This window comes from Austrofundulus limnaeus, unplaced genomic scaffold (assembly GCF_001266775.1).
Source record: "Austrofundulus limnaeus strain Quisiro unplaced genomic scaffold, Austrofundulus_limnaeus-1.0 Scaffold8, whole genome shotgun sequence".
In the NCBI taxonomy this organism is placed as follows: domain Eukaryota; kingdom Metazoa; phylum Chordata; class Actinopteri; order Cyprinodontiformes; family Rivulidae; genus Austrofundulus; species Austrofundulus limnaeus.
The window spans coordinates 1,101,716-1,110,664 of NW_013952410.1; positions in this window are offsets into that span (position 1 = coordinate 1,101,716).

Here is an 8,949-nt window from a genome sequence, read left to right on the forward strand (position 1 = left end):
CCTACCCACTTTGATGCATTTTTCAAATTTCGCCTTGGGGCGGAGTTATCTTTTCACAGGGGGGTAAGATACACTTTAATTTCACATCACACGATAATGCCAACAATGCCCCAGGCTGTGCTAAGTGTGTTACARTAACTGCTCTTTCAAATGATGTAAAAACAATTTTAAATTAAACTATACATTTTTAAAGATTTTTTTTTTATTGTAGTCTAATTAGGTCTTGGCCACATGCAAACTAGTCATTAGCTCACTAATCCAGTCCAAATTAAACAATATTCTCAGAACTGAGGTTGTTCACACAGCTATCTACAACAGGTAAGATATTAATTGCTCATAAGCTCTCCATAAAATCTCACTTCAAAAGATTTGAACTATTGCATTTTCTGTTCAGAGCAAACTGTAGCTTCTGTATAAGTGTTCTCCTAACAGACCTGGAAACAACTCCCAATAAAAACCTATGTTGCAACAACAGCCCCAACAAACCCTCTATACTTAGATGGCTCCTCTTTAGTAGCCAGGTTGCACGTGGGTTTTCCCGGCCCCGTCCAAGCTGTTTGTGTAGCTGCTTGTGTTTATTTGCTCTGGTTTGAGGGCAAAGACTGCCAGGCTGTGCTGCGGCATGTCACAGTCCAACACGCTGGCTCCACTTTCAGCGCACCACCTCCACAACAACGCGGMCTTTGTGCTGCCTGTATTTTGGGGGCCGGTGGTCACTTTGGGCAGCTCGATCTGGGAGACCTCTAACCTTCAGCGAAGTCTTGCAGGGTTCGAGAGTGCACAATCAACAAACAGACTGACCAAACGTCTCTCAGCACTTACTAAAAAAAGTGTTTCCCCGGGGAAAGAGGTACAAGGGGTTGGTTCAGATCAACCTAAACCAGCCTGGTGGGGAAATAATGAAATGTCCTCGTGTACCTTGTCCACAGTTTCAGGTTTACTGGGCTGCATTTCCACAGAAACACACTTCGGTTTGTTCGTTTTGACCTGGACCATTTATTTCCTCATGTTTGACTGCTAATAAAAGTAAGAGGTAAACAAAGCTGAAATGCAGTTCTAAGTATCCTCTTTTTTTTCTTTTCWCATGAATTCCTACCAGTTTTACCCACATCGGCTGCCTGTAAGTCCAAGTGTGCACAGCTCACAGACAAGCAGACAGTATATGATGCACTTCCACTTTAGAGGAATGTTTCCTCAGAGGTAGACTAGAACATAAGGTTCAGCAAGCATATAAACAGGGTATTACTGTAAAATAATCTTATATAATATACCTGACGTTCAACATAAACAGGGAGGGGATTTTCAAAGACTTTTGCAAGAGCAGATATGCTCTAAAACTCAAAATCTTTTGCCCCGTTTGTTCCATGTTGCATCATTATGGTAAACACGTGTTGAATCATTTCTGAAATTCACTTCCCTCTAAATCCTTTTGCAAGCAAAGACAGGTGTGGGGATTGTGATGCATTACGTAATCATTTTCCTTTTTCCTTGTCAACAACATAAGGAAACGGGAAAAGAATTGAAAATGAACGTCCTTCAGGAGCTTTGGCCCTGCAACTAAAGCCCCGAATAGCTTCCAAAACAGATGACAACGTGTTCAGCAGGCAAAGACGCGCCGAGCTGATACAAAGCAATGCACGTTGCAAATGATGCAGTTTCACCCCCTCCTCAGGTAATCAGATACACAGTAATGTTGTCATTCATCAGCTTCTTATCAAAGCTGGCAGGAGACGAAAGAAAGCCGAACACTTTAGATTTTAAAGCAAAATTTTAACTTTTTTTTTCTGGCAGCCAAAGTCATGAATTCAGCCAAAAAAGTACACCAACCTAAGTTATAACTATATAACAACCCATATTTTGTGGTGTTCTTTCTCTTACCTTAACTTATTATTTGCTCTGGTTCAACAAATCAGTCATTTTGACCCAACTTTTGGGTGCTCCTTCTAAAAACCCAACCATACCGAGTTAAAACCGCCRGGGGTCCAATTTTTTTTTCCAGCTCCAAGTTCCAAATCATGTTGGTTTTAAACCAACCATTTTTAGTGTATATAAATGTTTCACTTAAGCTACTTTTTATTTTATTATTTTTTAACCACATTGTGGTAACTTACATCCCAGGTAGCCTGCTGAATTTTGCAAAAGTTGTGTTTTCTTCCACACAGAAACAGCTGTTTAAAAAGCATAACCATGCTGCACCCTTTGCTGTCCTGATGRGCCTCAATAAGGTAGAAAAATCTCTGGATGAAGAACGTCTCCACTTCTTTTTAATTGTTAAGTGAATGCATGTAAACATTGAGTAGTGTCACCTGAAATCTTGGCTACAGGGCACCAAATTGACTAAGGCCCCCTCCAGTTTCCAGAGCGATCTACTCTAGCTTGAGAGAGGGGTTTATGACTAAAGTGGTGCAGAAACATTTTTTTTTATTAATTAAAAGATGTCAACAAGGGGAAACTTGTCCATCCAGTCTGACATGTGTCAGAGGAGGAAAACAACCAAATTGTAGTTGGTAAGTCCAGACCTTATTTGGCAGTTTTGTTGCAAATAATTTGACGTAAGGTTCAAAAAACATATGGAAAATAGAGAAAACGGAATGGGTTGAAAAATATGACACAAATAGAATATAAAGATATCTACTCAGTAGGGGTGCAACGAAACAGAAAATTCATGGTTCGGTTCGATACTTTGGTCTCACGGTTGGATATTTTTTTCGATACAAAAAAGAGAAATTTCCATGCCCCTTTTAACTTGTAATTTATTTAAATTAATTATAAACATTTGTTTTACTTCAAAAGTACAGTTTTTAAATTAAATGTTGCTGAAACAGCAAGTTTCTCAGTGGCTCTGCGCTCAAAAATGCAGCCTAGGTGGAGTAGTCGGACACAGATCCACTGATCCTTTAACACAGAGCAWCTTCAGAAGACAAGTTGATAAAGTAAATTTTAAAAATCTGTATTGTTCGATGCAAGTGTGTATTGAACCTAAAGCACTGTTCAATACYGGTACATGTATTGTTGCACCCCTACTACTCAGCACTGGGAGAGACTAAATCCAAATTTTCTGCACTCCTACAGACTCCAAGTACACAACAAAATACATTTAACGACTAAATAGGTGGATGATATGTCCACTTTAAGGTTCATTTTTTATTTGCCTTACTAATCCAATCGTAAAGTTTGTTAAGTTATGTCTTCCAAAGGTTTCTGCTTTTCACATTTTACCAACACTTTTCCAGAAACATTCAYGTTGAGGTTAGAAAAAGGATTTGTGCAACCTTTCTTAAACAACAAGTACAAAGTTCAGAGCTTTGGAGCCTTAAAACTCTTACAACACAGAGAACAATGCCCATTAAACGGAAAAGTGGACATACAAGCTGAAGATGAAGTAAAACAACAGTTCAGAATGGGACAAATCCATAATCCTAAATCAGACGGAGTCATTGCTTCACAGCAAACAGAATTAAAAAAAACTTGCTCATTCAATCATTGGATTATGCCTTAAGGCTGTGAGAGACGGGGAAATGATTCATGAATATGTGAACATAAAAACAAACCAGCATTCCAAAGCATCGCTGGATTTGGGTATTTTTGTGGGCCTTCTTACATTTCTGAACCCCGGCCGAGCTGGCATCCATCTGAACAGTTTCCTCTTTGTATTTCTGACATTTTAGAGCGTCAAACTTACAATGATGTGACTCATATTACCTAAGCAGGATGAGTACAAACAAGCTCATGTGATAAAAACGTCTTCCTTTGAATATTTTTTCTAGCTCTCATTGAGATGTTTGTCTTGATCTTTCAGCAGAATTTCTCAGTTTATTATTTGACAAACATGCCAAACCTAAAATATTATGTGAGCACTGTGGATTTATTGATGCATGATGATAACCTGTATTTCCTGACAGACATTCAAGGTTAAATTGAACCACAAGCAATACCCTTTTGTGGAAATCTTCTGTAAGAAATAGGCAATGTTGATTTAAAAGATATTGCTTCGTCATTGTTTTGACAACGGAGGGTTCTGTACCACCTAAAATCTTCCTTACTGGAGAACTGTTGACTGTGGAGGCTGCTGCTTGTGATTTTCACATGGTTTTCGTACTCATTCTGTGATCTCTCATATCCTGTTGGATGTGGGCATATGAAAGAGACCACATACAGCAGGGTAGAAACTGTTCGTCTCTTTAAGCTTTGCATCGATTTGTTGTGAAGTCTTCCTCTAAGGGCTTCAAATGAGTGCCAGCAAAGTTCCACCGGATCTTCTCACTGTGTGAAACAGTTCATGCTTTTAATTCAWTTGCTTGTCTTTGACGATGTTTGCGGCGTTATTCGTATCTGTAGGAAAACAATCTGTGTTTTTGAGGTTTATTGGTTTAGACAAAAGCCAAAACAGACATCTGCAGCAGCTGAAATTGAAAAACAATGAAATGCCTGCTGATCTTGTGTAGTGGTCTGGTGGGCAGAGTTCCCCCTAAAGCACTAAAGCACAAACAGGGGAACTAATTTCCTGATTAGTGCTTTAGGGCTTTTGCTATTTTTTAAATTCATTAGTGGATTAGCACTTGCTAAATTTATGGGCTAAATTTACAAGCACGAACTGAGGCCTTTAAATGTTTTTGATCAACATTATTGTTAACTGCTTAGGGTGAAAGCTGTCATACATTTTGTTCAAGTGTGTGTCACTTATCTAATGTTACATGTGTCAAACTCAAGGTCCGCGGGCCAAATGTGGCCTGCAGGTGACTCCCATTTGGCCCCGCCGAGGGCACTAAGTGATAATATTCTGCACACAGTAATCTTGTCTCATGTTGACTCTGAAGAATGTTTCAACTGGATTATTTTAGTGCTTTAGAATTAGCTTTTGCAAAAATTTTCAGTGAGTTAATGCTTTAGAATCAGGGGACCTACATATTTGAGTTAGTGCTTTAGGGTTAGTGCAACTAATATTTAGATAAGGGCTGCCCACCACTGTTTATATGTCAAATCAGCTCATTTTTTTTAACAATCTATACATGCTGTGGGTATAAAGTTTCCCTCCATCCAGTATATTTTACCCACCTCTTCCTTTCAGGGTCAGGGGATTCACTGGCGCCCATATCCAGCAGTAACTGCTGCTTGTCTGGTTGTAAGATTGCAGAGGCAACAGGTCCAGGAGAAAAACCCAAACATCAGGAACACTTTCCAGTTAGGGGACCCCAAGACGTTCTCGGGATAGAGAGGATACTTCCTCCAGCAAGTCCCGAGTCCCTATCTCTAAAGTTGAGCCTTCAAAATCAGGACTATTGCACACCTAGCAAAGCTATTCTAAAGCCAGCTACTGACCTGATTATTGACAGGCCTGCATAGCTGGCAAATGAGAAGAAAACTACTCACATGTGTTAGCATTGGAGAGGCTAGTGACTAGCATGCCTAGGCTTGTCCCTTACTGGATTGCCTACTCCCTCTCTGTCCATTACCACAGATACTGTAGGTTGGGTTTTTATCTTTGATGAGGCTAAGGTCGCAATGCCCTCGTTACCGAGGACCYTCTCCCATTCCATCCTACCATCGTTCTTGAGCAAGACGCTTCCTCAGCAACTCTTCTACTTGAGGCAAAGACTCAAGGGACAAAAGGAGAGGCATCCCACCCTTTTCCATTTGAGAACCTTAGACGTAGAGGAGCTGACTCCCATCCCAGTCGCTTCGCACTCGTCCTGCGAGCCACCCCAGTGCACGCTGAAGGTCTTGGCCCAGAACCACATCGCCTGCAAAAAGTGGAAGTGAGACACCCTCCTCTCCACGACTGCACCTTGAGAAGCTGTCCACAAACAGAGTCAGCGACAAGGGACAGCGCTGGCAGAAAACGAGCTGACTTTCTTCCAAGAATTTGTACACTTGTGTGTTGAATTTAAAGGGATCCACGATTAGTTGTAACATTAAACTTTATTTGATAAACATTTAATCTAACTGTGAAATAAAGACTGTAAAATTACTGTAGGCTGTTTAGTTTTGTAAATTATTTTAAATATATTTTAACACGGACGGAGCCATTTTATTTACACGCAAAGCATTCTGGGTAAATGATGACTTCAACTAGGTCATCGGTGCGAGGCTGCTAGGGAGCTATATCCACCCTGAAGGTTAATCTTGGACAATATCTGATGATCGACTCTTTTAAATGAAACCAGAGAGCGTTGACAGAGAGGAGAAGGTAGAAATGACTCAGRCTGMAACTGAAAATATGGATGGAGGACAACAGAGCTGCTTCATGGAAGAAGAAKCTCAGCTTAGCCTGTTAGCCTTCGCGCTAGCCCTCACGCTATATTGCCTTATATGTATTAGCTCGGCGCTAGCGTGACAAACAGGCTAAACTGAGGTCCTCCATCCATGTTTTCAGTTGCAGTCTGAGTCATTTCTACCTTCCCCTCTCTGTCATGTGGATGGAGGACCTCAGTGATGAGAGGAGAATGTGTAGCACTGAGCTAATACATATATATGGTGATAGCATCGGGGCTAACGCTAAAGCTAACGGACTAAGCTGAGGTTCTTCTTCCATGAAGCAGCTCTATTGTCCTCCATCCATATTTTCAGTTACAGGCTGAGTCATTTCTACCTTCTACTCTCTGTCAACACTCTCTGGTTTCATTTAAAAGAGTCGATCATCAGATATTGTCCAAGATTAACCTTCAGGGTGGATATAGCTCGCTAGCAGCCTCGTGCTGATGACCTAGTTGATGTCATCAWTTWCCCAGAATGCTTTGCGTGTAAATAAAATGGCCCCGTCCGTGTAATATATTTTTAAACTTTTAGTTTAAAAATGATAAAAACTGAACAGCCTACAGTATTTTTACAGTCTTTATTTCACAGTTAAAGGATATGTTTATCATATAAAGTCTAATGTAACAACTAATCAGGGATCCCTTCAAAGTATATCGCTTGTATTTGGCTGTAAAATATTAAAATGTCTGCAAATAATGTGGTTATAAAAAATCTAAAGTCCTTATACACAAATTCAGAGTGATTTAACGAACAGAGGGCTTGCTGCTCTTTTTCACCTCAGTGAGCCGTGGCGTTGTTTGTCTCTGAGGTGAATTCTTGTGTTTTGTGTCATAGCTCGCTGCGCCGCATTTGCCCGCGGCCATAGAAACATTGTTTGTAAAGCAAAAGAGAAAAGTAAAGAGCCACACACGTTGGCGCCTCACCACCCACCATCACGCAAACGTTCGCCTCAGGCGGAAATGTGCGTGTTTTCTGTACGTTTGAAAGTACAGTCAAATATAAGCGACAGCCTCAGGGGGATATGTGAGAGAACAAATGTAAAATATCTGCCACTGTAAAATAGAACATATTCAGAACACTGTTTGCAATCTAACACAAGGAAATCATGACAGAGCATCTTTAAACTACTTTCCCTTTGAACCAACTCGGTGGCCTTTGACCTTTCTCTGCTGTTTAAACTGGCATCTTTTAATCCGCTCATTTCTTAACTGCGGGATTTGAAGGGGATTATGTTGTCTCAGGGGCCAACAAGGGTGAGTTCAGGGTGAGAGGTGGGTGACGGGTCATAGTGTTCAAACAAACAAACAAACAAACAAACAAACAAACAAACAAACAAACAAACAAACAAGCAGTGAGATCAGTGTGGATGAACACGAAAATGAAGCAGCAGCGTAGTTTTTGTCACCTCTGACTAAACGAGGTCAGGTATTTTTTTTCTTGAGGCATATATGAAGCTCTTTCACGTGTGTCTCTGAGGAGTTTTTAAATTTTTTTCTTAAAGGCCATTTCTCTAAATCCCCTCCGAACCACATATTTTCTTGTTACATAAATGGATCCTGACTGAGTCTCAAACTATTTATGACTCAGTGCTAATTTGTCCACTCCTCAAATTCAGCCTTTTTTTTTTCATTAAATTCCAAAAGGTGCACAAATGATTTCAGTTGTATGTTTGACCTTGTTTTTTATTTGCAGATTTATTTAGTTTTAAATGTTTATCTGATTGACTTGATTGATTATCGGGATTTTGTCTAAATGTCACTACGATGCGACCCCATCAAAAGGCCAGTTTCTCCAGCATTTTGTTTCAACGTGAAGCCATAATGAGAAAATAATGCCTTGATGAAAACCATGTCACCTGTATATATTTATGCGTCAAAATTATAAGCTTTAGCTCCCTGTTTTGAAAACGGTGTCAGGTTGTTTGKTACAATAATCGTGTTGATTTTRCAATTTTYTTYGCAACTTTGCCACTAGATGTTTTCTTATAAAAATTTCTAAAAGAAATCTGCCTTTGTGTTTCGAAAAAGATGCCTAAATAAAAATGACGAAGTTGTAAAAAGGTCAAATTAAGCCGTTAAAAAGCTATTTGGTGCAGATGTCAAACTTTGCTTAACTGGATCACTGTCTTTACTCTTTCACAAAACAAAACTGGTTTTAATTTGGTTTCTTCAACTCTGAAGAGGGTTAAATCATCTTACATGTCAAACTTTTTTTACTTAACATGTGATGACTTGTAAAATCTATGCTGAAATTATTTATTTGAAAGTATTAGCTCACAACAAAAAGCTAAATAGGTCMTTATTTTGTTTAGATAAAAATCCATTTTTGTTTAACCATGAAAACCACCCCATTAAAAAAAAGAATTGTGTTAAATTTGATGTTGTGCCTTCTGCCAGTGCCATTTTACTTGTTTGTTGCTCCACAAACACTGAGTGACGCACATCAGCATTCGTTTTAAGCAGGTGAATTTTTTTAAAAAGGCTGTGGAAACGTTTTAATGTGTGAAAGTTGTCTAAAAGGTGACATGGAACAGGGATTCATTCAGAATTATTGAAAATGAAAATAAAAGGCCATAAATTCATGCTAGAGCTGAGTTCAGTTCATGTCTTTTTAGATGAACAGGTAGTTTACAAGTAGGTGATGGAGAAATCCAAGCACTTCTTTTACTGATTTGCATTAAATTAATCAAATTTA